Genomic DNA, 19086 nt, shown 5'->3' with positions numbered 1-19086 from the left:
AGAAGATTCCAAGACAGAATTGAGGCCAGAGCTGAGTGGTATGCATAACCATGGTAAGCAACAGCAAAGTCTAGACATGATTCAAACACTGAGAAACGATCAGTCAGATAAACAACCTAGTAGTCAAAAATCAAAGCTTTATGTAGATGGGATCATGCCAAAGAGTCAAAATGAAAGTGAGGAGGCAGAAGGCAGACAATGAAGTAAACATATGTTAAAGTCAAGCAGCAGTCAAGTGCCAAGATGGCAGAAACCGGTCTCCTGCAGTTGGAACTGACTGCCCACCACTGTATTCAGCTTGTCCTTAGACTGGCAAGGTTCAAGATGTTCAATACCTGGATTAACACCAGAATTCTGACAGCAGATCACAGGTGGACGAACACAGAGCCTGTTAGAGAGAAGTAAGTCAGGAAGAGAAAAACAACTATCGTATAATCACAGGAAATTAGAAAAACGGTCCTGATGAATCTATTTGCAAGGCAGACATAGAGAACAGACTTACGGACACAGTGGGGGAAGGAGAGGATGGAACAAACTGGGAAAATAGCATTGAAATATATAAATTACTGTAAAACAGACAGCCAGCAGGAAGTTGCTATATAACACTAGGGGCTCAGCTCAGTGCTCTGTGATGTCCCGAGGGGTGGGATGGGGCGGGTGGGATAGAGGCTCAAAAGGAGGGGACATATGTATATTTATGGCTAATTCATATTGTCGTAAGGCAGAAAAAACACAGCATTGTAGAGCAATTATTCGCCAAGAAATACATTAAAATAAATTTTAAAAAATAGACGTGATTCAGAAGGTAACCCTTATGGCAGTAAGCTAAGGGGAACTAAAGAACCTCTAAACAACCTCTTGATGAAACTGAAAGAGGAGAGTGAAAAAGCTGGCTTAAAACTCAGCATTCAAAAAACAAAGATCATGGCATCTGGTCCCATCACTTCAAGACAAACATATGGGGAAACAATGGAAACAGGGACAGACTTTATTCACTTGGGCTCCAGAGTCACTAAAGATGGTGACTGCAGTCATGAAATTAAAAGACGCTTGCTCCTTGGAAGAAAAGCTATGACAAACCTAGACAGCATATTAAAAAGTAGAGACATGACTTTACCAACAAAGGTCCGTATAGTCAAAGCTATGGTTTTTCCAGTGGTCATGTATGGATGTGAGAGTTGGACCATAAAGAAAGCTGAGAGCCAAAGAACTGATGCTTTTGAACTGTGGTGTTGGAGAGGACTCTTGAAAGTCCCTTGGACTGCAAGGAGATCAAAGAAGTAATCCTAAAGGAAATCAGTCCTGAATATTTATTGGAAGGACTGATGCTGAAGCTGACACTCCGATACTTTGGCCACCTGATTCAATGAACTGACTCATTTGAAAAAACCCTGATGCTGGGAAAGATTGAAGGCAGGAGGAGAAGGGGATGACAAGAGGTTGAGATGGCTGGATGGCATTACCGACTTGATGGACATGAGTTTGAGCAAGCTCTAGGAGTTGGTGCTGCAGTCCTTAGGGTCACAAAGAGTTGAACATGACTGAACAACTGAACTGAACTGAGAAGATAAGGACTCTAAATGCCAAGGTGGACAGGAGGTTAAATTACAGGTTCCTTGGGGTGACGCAACTACATTTTACATATCACTGATTTTCCAAACTGAACTAAATACAGAATAATTGATTACTAAATAATTCTTAATTAATTATAATAATATGGTGGAATTGCATTTTATATGGAGATTAGGTTAAGTAAACAAGGCAAAAATTGAGTGTACTCTTTATCTTTTCAACTTCATTTGAACATTCATTTTAAAATGGCTTTTTGCTTCAAATGGGAAAATAACATCTTTAGAACAAGGAAAACAATGTTTGCAGTTTTCTTTTTGAACTCAAAATATTAACCATTACTTCCCAAGGTCATTAAGAGGGCCAAGTTTGGGAGAAATGCTACATATAAGAAAAGCTTATAATACAGAAACACCATGGCACAAACCATTCCTCTTTATTTCTCTTCCTCATTTGCTCCCTTCTCCCCTCCCCAAAGAGTGACTTTCAAAGCATCAAATAGGACGTAACATATGTACCTAGGATGATTGACAGCATTTCTTACACTGACATCACAGTTTTGGCAGTGGAGTTTGCTAAATGACATCACTGGGAAAGCCCAGTTAGATAGAGTCCACACAGACACTCAGTGTTGCCTCATCTCTAGAGAACCTAGCACCTGCTAGAAGCCTGTTTCTCATCTTAAATGCCCTCCAGTGTTCACAGATAACCTGCATCCTTAAGTCATCTGTGCACAATGGTCACTGGTCCAACCCAGAGGCATAATTATACACTATACAATTAATAATTATAAATTATTGCATTAATAGTACTAACTTGTTGATAACTTTCAAACTCTACCATCAAAATCATTAAAGTCACCAAGTTTTCAGAGTAAAACCATGCTATTTCACATCACATTTTTTCAGAGGAAGTCAGCTTTATTCCAGCCTCTAGAAGATACTCTGCATTTAGAAGATACTCCAGTGGGGAAGGGAGGTTTATTATAAGTTAAGAGATCAGTTCAGTTCAGTCGGTCAGTCAAGTCTGGCTCTTTGCAACCGCATGGACTTCAGCACGCCAGGCTTTGAGGTGTAAGTGTTAGAAAAGAATATCTTTAAGGTACATCTCTGAAAGCAACCAGGGAGAAAATCAGAAAACAGGACCACTGACCAAAGTGAATCAAGTAGAAATACTAACTGTCCTAAGCAATAAAATATAAAGGATGACATACGGACAATGTGGACTTCCCTGGTGGCTCAAACGGTAAAGCGTCTGCCTACAGTGCGGGAGACCTGGGTTCGATCCCTGGATCAGGAAGATCCTCTGGAGAAGAAAATGGCAACCCACTCCAGTACTCTTGCCTGCAAAATCCCATGGATGGAGGAGTGTAGTAGGCTACAGTCCATGGGGTCGCAAAGAGTCGGACACGACTGAGCGACTTCGCTTCACTATAGACAATGTATTACAACTTTATTAGGTTTTTCTGTTTTAGTGTTTGGACTCAATTGTGGACTTAGTAGCCTATAACTTTAGCATCTTCGGGCGTCACAGTACACAGCACCTCATCTGATTAGGAAGCACAAGACTAGTCAGCCTGTCAACACAGATTAACCATTAGCATCACAGTTGTGGCCATTTGATGTTTTATAATAATGTCAATCACAAATGTAAAGATACTCAGTATTTTGTGGGGGTTCTCTGATGCAGTCATGCGAGCTATTTTTCAAGAAAAGTCTCCCTGACCAGGCCTAATTAATGACAGACACCAGCTGATGCCATTGTTACAGGTAAGTCAAAACTCTGCCTTCTATTTAGAAAGACAAAGGTAACAAGTCTATGAAGAGTGATTTTCTCTTTTGGGTACCCATCCCTACACCTCCACGCACATCCCCCCTCTATAACTTGTAGAGTTATCCATCTGTTCAACAACCTGCTTTGAATCATAGGTATGCACCAAATAAGAATGGTTTTTAGGGGTTTGCTCAGTGCAGGGCAAGGGGATAAAAGAGCGGATAAGTGAACAAAGTGACAAATGGAGGGAAAAAAGAAACATTCCAAAGCCTTCCTATTTAATGGAATGGCCTTCACAACACCTCTCAGGCTGGAAAAAGAGGTTGATGTAAAGAATTTCATTCTGATGAAGAAAGACTTGTGTGACTGAGTAAGGCAATCTTTTGACTTAGCCCCACCCACTAACAGATTTTCCTAAAAATCTGTGGGATAATCAGAGAGGAAGCATACGCCTTCCTTTCCAAATGGGGGCAACATGACTCCTTCCAGAAGAAAAGTTTGCAACACTGACTCCAGAATTGGAAGCTGCCCCACCAGCCATTCTGAAACAGGCAGCTAGAGCACCACACCCTGGAGCCTGTCAGGTCTCGAGTCTGATGTCTGAGGGGTGTTTTCGTCCATTTCCACTTCAGTGAGCATCAGCAGTGTTCGGTGGCAGCAGTCAGCATTCTGTCCTTTGATAACGGCAATTGGCCTCAGATTAATGGCCTTCTTGTTGACTCCAGGATCATGGCAGGTGTTCATCACATTCGTCACGCTTGTAGAGAACTCAGGTGCCTCTTCAATGACCAGCCTGGGCAAGCCAACTTGGATTGCAATTCCCACGTCTGCCAATTTGTGTAGAACATCCTGGAAATCTAAATTATGTCTTGACTTTGCTTGAGACAATGCAAGGCCCGCTCCATGACAAGTTGTTCCAAAGGTCTCAGTCATGGCCTGCTCAGTGCCAGTAAGAACACGGCTACAGGTTCCCATGGTGCCCCCAATGAGCACTGGTTGTCCAGTGAGCTGGTGATCAACTGCAGTGAGGGGATGGTGAGGAGGGAAGGCTTAGGTGGACCCCTTCCTGGGTACTAACAGAGTCCGCTCCTTCCCATCCACTACATTGTTCTACTTTGGCAATACTGTGAGAAACATCATAGATCACATGTAGGTTCAAGTCGTCAGGGGTTGCATTGAAGACCTTGACAAAAGCCTGATGGGTTAAGAAGGTCATGGAAGAGCAGTTGACCCAGGCATAGTTCTCAGTTCAGTTCAGTTGCTCAGTTGTATCTAACTCTTTGCCCATGGACTGCAGCATGCCAGGCTTCCCTGCCCATCACCACCTCCCAGAGCTTTCTTAAACTCTTGTCCATTGAGTTGGTGATGCCATCCAGCCATCTCATTCTCGGTCATTCCCTTCTCTTCCTGCCTTCAATCTTTCCCAGTATCAGGGTCTTTTCTAAGGAGTCAGCTCTTCGCACCAGGTGGCCAAAGTATTGGAGCTTCAGCTTCAGCATCAGTCTTTCCAATGAACATGCAGGACTGATTTTCTTTCTCAGCTGCTGCCATTGCCTTCAGGTAGTCCTGACCCTTCGGGGAAGTAATTCGAGCACAAGCCAACTGATCATCATTGACTATAATCCTGTCTCTCTTCATAGCTTTTTCCATAGCTGTGTGAGAGCATCTGTGGCTTAGTGTCCCAAGCTTCTGCTCTCACTTTTGATCATCACACACATCTGTTTCTTACGGCTGATGCTCATTTTCTTAGCAACAGACTCACTGAAAATCCCAGCAACAAGTTGGATTTCTACATAGTGGTTGCCTGCTCCCAGAGTCCCCAGCTGGGGAAGGCTTCTCTTCTTAGCCCTCGCTGAGACTTTACTGGGGTCAGCTTGCAGCATCCTTCTGTACTCCTCACAATACTCCTTGTCCTCTGCCCAGACATAGCCTTCTCTCAGGAATTAGTCTATACCAAGGCTTCCTCCAAGTCTTTGGCATTCATTGAGATGACACCTTTTGACCCCACTCCAACAGGACTGTGGTCAGATATAGCTTAGACAAGTTGCTCCTTCACAGGCTGAACATCACTTTCATCTAAATTGGTTCTCAGCAAGCAGACACCACAGTTAACGTCAAATCCGACACCATCTCGAGATACCACTGCTTCAGGGTCATTCATATCAAAGGCTGCCTTATTCCCAACAGCAAACCCTAAGCTGAATGGACATCAGGAAGACCAACGGATCGATGAACAATCCCAGGCGGGGCGGCCACGGTGCCAATTTGTTTCATGGCTGGCAGAAAGGTACCAACACCACCATCTTGACAGGCATTCCTTAATCCTTCAAACATTAATTTTTCCAAAGCATCATTCACATAGCAAACTCCTTCAACCTGCATGTTGGGCATGAAGCCCTTCTTGATTCTCCAGCATTTTTTATTGATCTTTTCCAAGAAGTGCAGCTCATCATTATAACAGCAATTCATGGTGAAAACTCCTGACTTTGACTGTACTCTTATTATTGTTGCAACCAACTTATATGGAGAGCTCACTACGGGCCAAATACAATAATAAAAACTACAGATTAATTCTTGCACAACCATATTAGGTAGGTATTATTATGGTCCACTGAGGTCTGGAGAGGTTAAGTATCTCATTCATGTTCATTCATTTCTAGGCAGAGCTAAATTTTGAAGCCAGGGAGACTGATTCTGAAAGCTAAAGACATAAACATCATACTACATCATATATGAAAAGTAAAAGCTAACTTTCATGTACCAACTTTTACTCACCAAAATATAATTCATGCCTTTGATCTTGGGAGAGCCTGATGATGCAGTTAATGGATTCATACAGGAATGTTTTCTGTGAGACTGAGACCCACAGAGAGATGGAAATAAATCTAGGATGGACAGGACTTAGCTTGGCAATAGGACATATCCCCATGAATATCAGCCAGAAGTTGAAACCACAAAATACGAAAGGTCAGCCAGCAAACGAGCTTGATTCCTGGGAGTACAAAGTATAATAGATATCACTAAGGTCGGAACTGGTGGATAAACTGAGACAGCAGGAATATTTAGGCCAACTTAAATCTCAGGTCTTTTGAGGGAAGGAAGGGGGTTGGTCACCTTTTAAGTGAAAGGTCTCTTTGAATCACAAGGTTTCTAGACACTGTTCAGTGATCATGTTTTACCCTTGTGTCTCCAAACACCTCCACATAGTAAATGCTCCATAAAGGTTACCCTTATTTTAAATGATTTAGGCAAGAAGTTTGAAGTTGGCCTGACATTTGTTATATAAAATTTTCTAAGACTGCCAAAAATTTAATATAAAATAAATATAATAGTAACTAGTCTTAAGCAAACTTTTAAAGATACAAATCCCTAAGTATAATTTCCATATTTCTCACTACTTTTATTTGCTCAGTCAAGCTCAAATTAAACCATGTGTTGTCTCCAGGTGTAACCAGAACCTTTCTTTCCACGTGTCTCATCACTTTGCCTTTAAATATCTTTTAGGGCTGGCATATATTTTCAAGATTTCTAAGACATCTCATCTCATGTATGTTGGTTCATACCGACTGGATAAGTTTTCAAGCCAAAATCACCAGACTCATTTGTCTGGTATCTAATCAGGAACTTCTCAAAACACTATCTTTTCGGCCTCTTCCTTTCTCTGTTCCACAAAGCAGACACTGTGAAGTTTCACCTGCTCTTGGGACTCAAATCTTAAGCATAACTTTGCTGTTGTTGTTCAGTTGCTCAGTCATGTCTGACTCTTTGTGACCCCATGGACTATAGCCCACCAGGCTCCTTTGTCCATGGGACTGAGTTGCCATTCTCTTCTCCAGGGGATCTGCCCAACCCAAGGATTGAACCCACCTCTGCATTGGCAGGCAGATTCTTTACCACTAGCGTCACCTGGGAAACCCAACTACAATTGATACATCTCTAGAGATCAGTCCTGAGTGCTCTTTGGAAGGACTGATGTTGAAGCTGAAACTCCAATACTTTGAGCACCTGATGCAAAGAGCTGACTTATTTGAAAAGACCCTGATGCTGGGGGAAAGATTGAGGGCAGGAGGAGAAGGGGACAACAGAGGATGAGATGGTTGGATGGCATCACCGACTCAATGGACATGATTTTGGGTAAACTCTGGGAGTTGATGATAGAGAGGCCTGGCATGCTGTAGTCCATGGGGTCACAAAGAATCAGACATGACTGAGCGACTGAACTGAACTGAATACCAAAAAAAGAGCTTAGTTATCTTCTCAAAGCCCTATCTATCTCAACAAACTTTATTCTTGATCTGTTTGATGTAGTGATGTTATAGCCATCTGTGCCTATCACTATGAACATCAAACTCATTTTGGTGACGCTCTTCACTCCGAAGACATTCACTTTTCACGCTAATCAATGAAGAGAATAGCTTTGTCCAATTCAACAGGTTTTTCCAGTCATTAGCTACTTTGAAAATTTAGCTTGAAATATAAATATTGATAGTTACTTACCAATATGTTCTTCATAATGGGACACTCATATACATAACTTTAGCTTTAGATTCTGACTCTCTCTTCATAAAATATAAAATTTAAGATTCAAAAGATGCTCTAGTGCTCAGTGCTAAGCTCCTATTTTTCACAAGTGAAAATTGAGTTCAGAAAAATTACATGATCTGCCCAAGAGTCCTTGAAAGAGCCAGGTTCAGACTGGACCCTTAGCCAGCTCTCCTTTTTACTTGGCAAAGTTACCATTTTTTATACTAGAATAGTCTAAATATTTAAAAAAAGAAAACAGATGGGCTTTCAACAAATATTGCCATTGTTATCTCAAAACAGTGAAAACCCTTGGCCTGAAGGAGAAAATGTTCTTTTTAAATTATATTAAGCAATAGGAAGTAATTAAATATTAAGTAATTCTTTTTAAAATAAAACAGCACACTCTCCATATAAATTTATTTTGGCGCTTCTGTTGTGCAATTAAGCCAAATGTGTTAATATTTTTGTTGAAGAAGAACAGGATTTGAGGCCCACAGTAAGGTTTCCTAAGTCATAATTTTGGTCTGTGTGATATTAGTATCTTACTCATGCACGTGTCTATTTCTCATGACACTCTAAGTCCTCCAAGTCAGCGAGGTAGTGCTAGACTATGAAAAGAGCCAAGAACTAGGTGTCAGGAGTCCTGGCTTCCAGTCTGAGCAGCTACCTAGCTGTGTAACTTGGGTAAGAACAATGAGCTGAAAAACAAAGAGATGGACTAGGTGATCTTTAAGTTCTTTTAGCCCTAAGCATCATTTATTATCCTAATCACAATCACTGAAATAAAAAGTGAACACATGAACATTTATGAGGTTTTAGGTTTACAGAACTTAAAAAGTAGCAATTTATTCATACAATTACTGCCCCCAAAGTTCTGCATTTTATAAGTTCTATCCACAGAAAGGGTCCTTACATCATCTCAAGAATAATTTGCTTTTGCAAAAGCAAATTATAGGAATATATAAGAAAGACCCAGTTCTGGAATTTTTGTAAATATCTGTCAGCATGTCTTTGAATTATGTCTCATTCAAGGTGAGACATGGTTATCCTTGAAAAGGTAAATGAAGATCCCTCTTTCTGTCCTTTAAAAACAAAAGTGAAAGTGTTAGTTGCTCAGTCTTGTCTGATTCTTTGTGACACCAAGGATGATAGCCCGCCAGCCTCTTCTGTTCACAGAATTTTCCAGAGGAGAACACTGGAGTGGGTTGCCATTTCCTTCTCCAGGGGATCGAACCCACGTCTCTTGCATTGCAGGCAGATTCTTTACCATTTGAGCTACTAGGGAAGTCCAAACCTACATCTAAATGAATTACTAAAATATGGCATATATAAAACAAGCCCCTATTTTTCCAGAATTACTGGCTCATATCTACTCCTGTGTGGTTTTTTTTGTTTTTTTTGTTGTTTTTTTTTTTTGCCCTATTGTGTCCACTCATCATGTATATGGGGTGTGAACACAAAATTGACATCTGCATTCAGCACCCCAACACAGCCATCAGCAATGCTAGATGGGGGTTCCTACACTGAGTATGGAAGAAGAATAAATGGACCATAGGTCCCGTCCACGTGTAAGAGTTCGTGAGTCTCTATTTTTGAGTCCAAAATCTGAAAAGTTCATATTTCTGATTGTGGTAAGATTACAAAAATGGTTCCAATTTTGTAGCCTTTGCCACACAACTCTGAAAGTCTCTCTCACGAAGCCAAAGACCCAGCCATCTGACTGGCTTGGGGCCTTGGACATCAATGGATAATGCAAACAAAAGCTTGGAATGGGCTTGCAGTGTGGGGCTTGTTCTCTTCCATGCCTCAGACCTACCATGAGAACATGCCCGGACAAGCCTGCTGGAGAATGGGAGACAAGTGAAGCAAAACTGAGTCATCCCAGGTGCTCCAGCCAGAACAGCCAGCTGACCGCCAGGCCTCGGAGGGAACCCAGCCAATGCCAGCATCTAGGCCATCTCCTTGACATGTGAGTAAGAGACGCTTCTTGTTGTATTGCCACTGAGGTGTTGAGGTGAGGTTCTGCTATGCAGTAAAAGCTAACTGCTATACAGGTTTTAATTTCCAAGCATATGTTCTTAATTAGAAAAACAGGACTCTTGACACTCAACCTATTCACAGCTCAACACTTAACAATGCACTTTTGGTTGTGCTCATTCACTCTATTAAGTCGTGTATGCTACAACTATTTCTTGATTGTCTATTAGATGCAGGCACTGACCCAAGCGTTTGAAAGGTCATCAGTGAACAAACAGGCAGGTTTTATTTGTTTGTAAGCTCCCATCTGGAGCCTACGTTTTAGAGAGACAGATACCAAATCATAAATCATCTGAAATTAATTATGCAATATATTAAAAGGTGGAGATGCAGGATGGCAACACGGGAAAACTGAGAGAACTGCGGGATGTGTGGATGAAGCAAACTATCAATACAATGGTCAGGATAAACCTCACTGATAAATTGATAATGCAGCAGAATTTGAGAGAGGTTACAGAGTTAGGTCCACAAATATTTGGGGGCATGGCATTCCAGGGAGAAGGAAAAGTTAGAGTAAATGCTTCAAGACAGAAGTGCACCTGGCATTTTAGAATGCCCACATGGTTGGAGTGGAGGAGGCAGGACAGAGAGTAATAGGAAAAGAGGTAAAAGAAGTAAGAAGAGGGAGGAGGCAGGGTCTTCTGGCCACTGTAATGGCATCAGCTGAGTGAACCGGGAAGCAATGCAGGGTTTTGACAAGTGCTTTATTTTCCATTTTTAAATACCTTTCGCAGGGGAAAGACTACAGGGAAGCAAGGAAAAAAGCAAGTAGGACTTCAGCAATAAAGTGAGAGAAAGATGATGTTATTTCAGACCAGAGTGGCAACAATAAAGGCGGGGAGAAGGGGTCAGAGTCCGAAAATATCTGAAGGCAGAGCCACCAGAACTTCCCGAATGTGATGTATGGGAGAAAGAAAAGAGTTGAGGATAATTCAGTTTTGGGGGTCTGAACAATTCAAAAGATGAAATTATCAGCTAGGATTAAAGATCACAGATAAAGCACATTGAAGGATAAAGACAAGAAATTCAGGTTTGAACAAATTGAGTTTGAGGTATTCATTAGACACCCAAGTGAGGAACACACACGAGGAATTGTATATAGAAGTCACAAACTTGGGAGAAAGTCAGCTAAAGGTATAAACTGGACACATGCGCATGCTAAGTCACTTCAGTCGTGTCTGACTCTTTGCGACCTATGGCCTGTAAGCCTCCAGGCTCCTCTCACCATGGGATTCTCCAGGCAAGAATACTGCCCACCTCCAGGGAATCTTTCAACCCAGGGATCTAACTTATGTCTTTTACGTCTCCTGAACTGGCAGGCAGATTCTTTACCACTAGCACCACCTGGGAAGCCTATAAACTGGGCAGTCAGCATATACATGGTATTCAGAGCCATGGAACTAGGGAATACTAAAATGGAGTGAGAACAAACAGAGAACAGAAGGGTTCCCCAGACTGAACCCCAGGCCACTCCAATATTAAGAGTCGGGAAAGAAGATGAGAAAAACTCAGAGAAGATCTAGAGAAAGAGACAAATCGGGTAAGAGCGGGGAAAAAAGTACATTGTCCTGAGAGGTAAGTAAAATCAGCACATTAAGGAGAGAATTATCTACTGTGTGCAATGCTGCTAATCTATCAAGAGGAGGACTAGGAATTGACTGCTGGATTTAACAACTTGAAACTCATTGGTAACTCTGATGGAAGAAATCATTAATCAGTAGGGAAATAGTCCTTGAACTGAGATGATCCCATCATATTCTGCCAAATTTTTAAGAAAGTTGCTCAGTCCACATTAAAAGATCTGAAGGACAGAAACACTGAGCTGCCTGCTATATTGTTTCATTCACCTGAATTTATTCATCTCTAAGCCAGGCTTCAGCAGGACATGTACCGTGAACTTCCAGATGTTCAAGCTGGTTTCAGAAAAGGCAGAGGAACCAGAGATCAAATTGCCAACATCTGCTGGATCATGGAAAAAGCAAGAGAGTTCCAGAAAAACATCTATTTCTGCTTTCTTGACTATGCCAAAGCATTTGACTGTGTGGATCACAAAAAACTGTGGAAAATTCTGGAAGAGATGGGAATACCAGACCACCTGACCTGCCTCTTGAGAAATCTGTATGCAGGTCAGGAAGCAACGGTTAGAACTGGACATGGAACAACAGACTGGTTCCAAATAGGAAAAGGAGTACGTCAAGGCTGTAAATTGTCACCCTGCTTATTTAACTTATCTGCAGAGTACATCATGAGAAATGCTGGGCTGGAAGAAGCACAAGCTGGAATCAAGATTGCTGGGAGAAATATCAATCACCTCAGATATGCAGATGACACCACCCTTATGGCAGAAAGTGAAGAGGAACTAAAAAGCCTCTTAATGAAAGTGAAAGAAGAGAGTGAAAAAGTTGGCTTAAAGCGCAACATTCAGAAAACGAAGATCATGGCATCTGGTCCCATCACTTCATGGCAAATAGATGGGGAAACAGTGGAAACAGTGTCAGACTTTATCTTTTTGGGCTCCCAAATCACTGCAGATGGTGATTGCAGCCATGAAATTAAAAGACGCTTACTGCTTGGAAGGAAAGTTATGATCAACCTAGATAGCATATTCAAAAGCAGAGACATTACTTTGCCAAAAAAGGTCCGTCTAGTCAAGGCTATGGTTTTTCCAGTAGTCATGTATGGATGTGAGAGCTGGACTGTGAAGAAAGCTGAGTGCCGAAGAATTGATTCTTTTGAACTGTGGTGTTGGAGAAGACTCTTGAGAGTCTCTTGGACTGCAAGGAGATCCAACCAGGCCATTCTAAAGGAGATCAGTCCTGGGTGTTCATTGGAAAGACTGATGCTGAAGCTGACCTCCAATACTTTGGCCACCTGATGTGAAGAACTGACTCTTTGGAAAAGACACTGATGCTGGGAGGAATTGGGGGCAAGAGGAGAAGGGGATGACAGAGGATGAGATGGCTGGATAGCATCACTGACTCGATGGACATGAGTTTGAGTGAACTCCGGGAATTGGTGATGGACAGGGAGGCCTGGCATGCTGCGATTCATGGGGTTGCAAAGAATCGGACATGACTGAGCGACTGAACTGAACTGAACTAAAGGTCGTATATGTGATTCAGTGTATGTCTTTGTTTAAAAATGAAAAAGGATAATAAGGAAGAAGTTTTGCATGAATTAATTATTCATAATATAAAGTAGTAAAAGATATTTTTAATATCGTAAATATCTAAGTTGCTTCTTAAAACAACCAGAATCTCTTTGGTCAAGAGCAATTAGCTTTCCCTTAACATTTTCTTAAATCAATTCCTAAACATGAATTCTCAACCCTGCCTTCTGAAAGAGCTTGGATTCACATGCAGCTACAGTTCTCACAAGAATTGTTGGACTATCCCTGGGAAGAAATTCACATTTACATTTTTAATTCAGTGATTTGGTTCTCTGGTCCTTAACTTTAATAAACACTTGACTATTTTGGTAAAGAAAAATAGCCAGTGTAGGATCAAAAGAAACCTAATTTTCTGGACTGGAAGCCCATCCTATCAATGAAACTAATTATAGTTACTCAGGACTATAATTATTAAGCTCAGAAAAACAGGAAACATTTTATTTTCCAGCTCTTCATTCCGCATCTCAGTTATTTGAAACACATAACGTACATTTCTCCATCTATATTATTAGTATCTTATTTCCTCACTTTAAAACTGTACTGTTAGTTAAATTTATTTATTGTTTGGGAGTATTTCTCGAAATTAAACTGCAACATGGTCACTAAAGTAAATAGTAGTGACAATTATTACTTTATCTTAAATTTCTTCTTAATATATAAAAAGGAAGTACAACCAGGATGGGCAGTGCATGAGTTTTGCACATCAATTAAGTTCGGATGCCAATTTCCTCATCTAAAAAATGAAAACCTTTCCACCAACACACTTCTGAGTCTATGTGAGGAATTTTAGTTTGTGTAAATCTATGGCATCATAAAATGATAGGAAAAAAACAAATCCAGTATTGTAAAGTAAAATAAAGTAAAAATAAAAATTAGAAAAAAAAAAAAAAAAACAAATCCCATTCATGAAGATATACTCAGCATACGACACCAAAAAGTCAAAAAGAAAAAGCAGATGTAGCTTAGCTAGGGTGCGACTTTCTACAAAAGAATTAGATATTTATACCTAGTACTAGTGATAAAATTGCCATTCTCTTCCTCCCTGCCCAGCCCCCTAAAAAAAAACACATCAGTGATAGGGATTATTTTCAGGATGGAAGATATACAGGCATACTTCATCTTGCTGTACTTTGAAGATACTGTATTTTTCACAAGTTAAAGACTTGTGGCAACACAAGCAAGTCTATTAGTGCCATTTTTCAACAGTATTTACTCACTTTCTGTCTCTGTGTTCCTTTTTGGTAATTTTCACAATATTTCAAGCTTTTTCTTTAATATTATATTTGTTATGGTAAACTATAATCAGTGATCTTCGATGTTACTTTTATGGCTCACTGAAGACTCAGATCAAATTGCCAAGAGAGTTCTAGAAAAACATCTACTTCTGCTTTATTGACTATGCCAAAGCCTTTGACTGTGTGGATCACAACAAACTGGAAAATTCTGAAAGTGATGGAAATACCAGACCACCAACCAGCCTCCTGAGAAATCTGTATGCAGGTCAAGAAGCAACAGTTAGAACCAGACATGGAACAAAAGACTGGTTCCCATTTAGGAAAGGAGTACTTCAAGGCTGTATATTGTCACCTTGCTTATTTAACTTATATGCAGAGTACATCAAATGAAATGCTGGGCTGGATGAAGCACAAACTGGAATTAAGATTGCTGAGAGAAATATCAATAGCCTCAGATATGCAGATGACACCACCCTTATGGCAGAAAGTGAAGAGGAACTAAAGAGCTTCTTGATGAAAGTGAAAGAGGAGAGTGAAAAAGTTGGCTTAAAACTCAACATTCAGAAAACTAAGATCATGGCATGTGGCCCCATCACTTCATGGCAAATGGATGGGGAAACAGTGGGAACAGTGAGAGCATCATCACTGAAGATGGTGACTGCAGCCACAAAATTAAAAGATGCTGGCTCCTTGGAAGAAAAGCTATGACCAACCTAGACAGCAATGAAAAACAGAGACATTGCCTTGCCAACAAAGGTCCATCTAGTCAAAGCTATGGTTTTTCTAATAGTCATATATGGATGTGAGAGTTGGACCATAAAGAAAATTGAGCACTGAAGAATTGATGCTTTTGAACTGTGGTCTTGGAGAAGACTCCTGAGAGTCCCTTGGACCACCAGATCCAACCAGTCCATCCTAAAGGAAATCAGTCCTAAATATTCATTGGCAGGACTAATGCTGAAGCTGAAGCTCCAATACTTTGGCCACCTGATGTGAAGAAATGACTCATTGGAAGAGACCCTGAGCTAGGAAAGACTGAAGGCAGGAGAAGGAAATGACAGAGGATGAAACAGTTGGATAGCATCACCAACTTGATGGACATGAGTTCGAGCAAGCTCTGGGAATTGGTGGTGGACAGGGAAGCCTGGTGTGCTGCAGTCCATGGGGTCACAAAGAGTCGGACATGACTGAGTGACTGAACTGAACTGAACTGAACTGAAAGGCTCAGTGGATGGTTAGCTTTGTTTTGTTTTGTTTTGTTTTTTCTTAGCACTAATGTATTTCTTAATTGGGCTTTCCAGGTGACTCAGTGGGCAAAGAATCCACCTGCAATACAGGAAACATGGAGTAGACATCTTGGCCAGGAAGATCCCCTGGACAAGGAAATGGCAACCCACTCCAGTATTCCTGCCTGGGAAATCCCAAGGACGAAGAAGCCTTCGTCTACAGTCAGGCTACAGTCTTCGTCAGGCTACAGTCTTCGTCGGGCTACAGTCTATAAGGTTGCAGAAGAGTCAGATGCAACTTAGTAACTAAACAACAAACATTTCTTAACTAGGTATGCACATTATTTTAGACAAAATACTATTACACACCTAATAGAGTACAGTGTAGCATAGACGTATCTTTTACATGCACTGGGAAACCAAAAAAGTTTTTTTCTGTGATTCACTTTCTTGCGATATTTACCTCATCGTAGCGGTCTGGAACCAAGCCTGCAATATCTCCGAGGGCTGCCTGTAACCACTAACACTTGTGTGGTACTTTAATAAGTACTTCACATGAGTTGTGATCTTTACAAGAAACTTGTTAAGTACAAATTGTTTATTTTTATTTTACATCTGAGGATAATGAAACTCAATAAAAATGACTGTAACAGGATTGCTCAGCAAGTCTGAGGAGAAGCCAGTATTTGGACCAAGAATTCCATCTCTGAAGTTTTTCCCTTTCATCAACCCAAGATAGAAATGCCTCATTCTTGGATAATAATATACACTTTGGAAGTCAGATGGTCTGAGTAACACTCTGGGTTGAACTAAACCCAGTAGTGACTGGCCAAAGCTCTGAGCTTCCACTGACCAATGGTCTTCCATTCTCATCCTGTCTTCCATCTTGGTCTTAACTTGTCTTAAGGACTTTTATTTGTCACTTGATGAGCAAACGTCCTCTTTGTATAGTGAGGATACTGATACAAGGGACTGGGTGTTTATTCATGTCTGCACTCTCTGTAGTAGCTCACCCCTGAGCAGTCCTAAACAAATAACTATTTAAATGAACTATGCCATTAATTCATGGGGAAGGAAATTCTTGAACACTCACTGTGTGACTTGCTTAGTGCTAATCAGTAAACAGGACAGAGAGAGGAACCCTCACCGCTGTGGAGTTCATGGACAGATGTTGAGCGATAAACAATAACAGTAATGAGAACGCAGGGAAGAGTTATCCGCTATGAAAGGGAGAACACAAGGGGCTAATGTAGAGTGAGGCAACAGGGGAAGAAAAGAAAGTGAAAGTCGCTCAGTCGTGTCCAACTCTTTGAGACCCCATGGACTATCCAGTCCATGGAATTCTCCAGGCCAGAATACTGGAGTGGGTAGCCTTTCCCTGCTCCAGGGGATCTTCCCAACCCAGGGATCGAATCCAGGTCTCCTGCATTGCAGGTGGATTCTTTACTAGCTGAGCCACAAGGGAAGCCCAAGGCAACAGAGAGGCTCTCCCTAAGGAACAGATGTTTAAATCTGCCACTTAAGGTTGAAGAGGAGGGAGACAGATGAAAAGGAAAATGCAAGCTAGGCAGGAAAATGAGGAAACCAGCACTGGTACTAAGATGAGCAAGAGCATCCCCTAAAGCATGTCTTACATCCTGCATCCTACTGAACCATTTTGCCTCAGGACCACATCTAACAATGATGTTGGGATTTTCAGGGTATAGCAGGCATCATAAGAGATTAAAATAATTTCTTTGTGTAGATAAACCATGCACTCTTTTGGATCTCTAGAATACTTTAATAAACATATTCAGCCTTGCTCTAAAAATAAGGGGTAAGTTTGTGGTTCTCTCTCTTTTATCTGAAATGAAACATTTTATTTCATATGTAGAGATTCAATATTATAATTGGTCTCTAGCCTTGTTCAGAAACTGGATTCTTGTGAAACTGGTAGGAAAACATTGTAAAGATTTATTTAGCCACAGCTGTTCTTTACAAGTAATTTCTGATTTTATAGTTGGTTATAACTGTACTTCCAGCTGTAAATTAAGTCTTTATTGGGTGGGATTTGGGGAGTTGTTACACAAGGTGTTATAAGGTTATGTGTGCTATCCCACAATTTAAATGTAATATAAATTACATTGCTTTATGGCAAGCATTATACACATAATTAAAATGAGATGTTCTCACAGCCTATAGTTTTACAATTTTAAAGCTTGCCGTAAAACTTATACACGTGTATAAACTGCCAGAAAGACACATGTTTTCATTTTATGCAGACGGCTACTAACAACTGCTAAGGAATCTTATGGGAAATTGTTATGGACTGAATTGTGTCTCCTCAAAAACATCAAATTGAAGCCTTAACCCTAGTACTTCAAAACAGTACTAAATTTGGATATAGGCTCTTTAAAGATGTAATAAAGATTAAAAGAGGCCCTAAGGATGGGGTCGTAATCCAACATGACTGGTGTCCTTCAAAGAAGAGAAAACACACACACACACACACACACACACACAAATGCGCGCGTGCGCACGCACACACACACACACACACACACCAGGGATGCACACACAGAGAAAAAAGGCGATGTGAGAGCAGAGAGAGAAGGGGACCATCTTCAACTTAGGGGAAAGGTCTAGGGTGAAACTGAACCTGCTAACAGCTTGATCTTAGACTTCCAGTCTTCAGAGCCATGAGATATCAATTTCTACGTTTAAGCCACCAGTCTACAGATTTTGTTACAGCAGGTTCAGAAAACTAATACAGTAGCAGACTAACACAGGTATGTATTTTGCAGCCATAAATATACATGTACAAGAATATGCATGTACACTTAGATTGGTTATGTGCAGTAATTATCCAAAGTCCCATCTGAAAACAGTGGGGAGATTTTTATTATGTCTTTGCATGTTAAATTTTTTGTTAGATTAAAAATGAGTATGAATAATTTATATTTATGCAGTCAGACTGTATCTGGATGTTAATTAGGAAAAACAGAATTGTTTCTATGAAGTGGGGTCAATGTATGGGTACCCTCAAAGAAAAAAAAAATGTCTTGGACCTATTTACAAGTTGATTATTCCAGCTTTTAGAGAGAATTTAAGAGGCTGGGCTTAATCTACCTGTAATTGCCAAAGAAGAATATCAAGCTTGGACTCACTCTTTCAAATTAAACTTTTTACATGTAGCTGTTATATTCCTGTCACTTAGCAAGTTACCTTAAGAAGCTTTTTGTGAGTTTAATTAAGCCTGACTAACTCTCCAACAGTACAAAGAAAGATGAATTCCTTAAATATTTAATCCCTTTATGACTCAAAGTGTCATTTTCTGAATGTGACTGTTAAATTCTTGGAATTAATTACCCTTTGAATTAAAGTTGCTTTTTCAGACTCTCAAGACATATAGTCATAGCTCACACAATGTGTAAATTCAACATTTCATCTGTTCATCAAGAGAATTTATGCCAAATGTTGTATTCAAAAATCTCAACCCAGTAGGTTTATTTATGACTGCTAACTAAGGAATCTTTGCCTATAAGCTCCATTATCTAATCATCAAGCATGATGC

At 40.5% G+C, this 19086-nt stretch overlaps 1 protein-coding gene and 1 pseudogene across 2 annotated transcripts in view; both read right to left on the bottom strand.

Moving 5' to 3' along the window:
- ESR1 (estrogen receptor 1) overlaps positions 1 to 19086 on the bottom strand; it is a 401644-nt gene that overhangs the window by 191752 nt on the left and 190806 nt on the right. The gene's annotated exons all lie outside the window — the stretch shown is intronic.
- Positions 3898 to 5811, bottom strand: LOC138445164 (RNA-splicing ligase RtcB homolog pseudogene; annotated as a pseudogene).

This window comes from Ovis canadensis, chromosome 8, assembly GCF_042477335.2.
Source record: "Ovis canadensis isolate MfBH-ARS-UI-01 breed Bighorn chromosome 8, ARS-UI_OviCan_v2, whole genome shotgun sequence".
NCBI classification, from domain to species: domain Eukaryota; kingdom Metazoa; phylum Chordata; class Mammalia; order Artiodactyla; family Bovidae; genus Ovis; species Ovis canadensis.
Note: the sequence above shows the minus strand (reverse complement) of the source record. Positions and strands in the feature narration are given on the sequence as shown.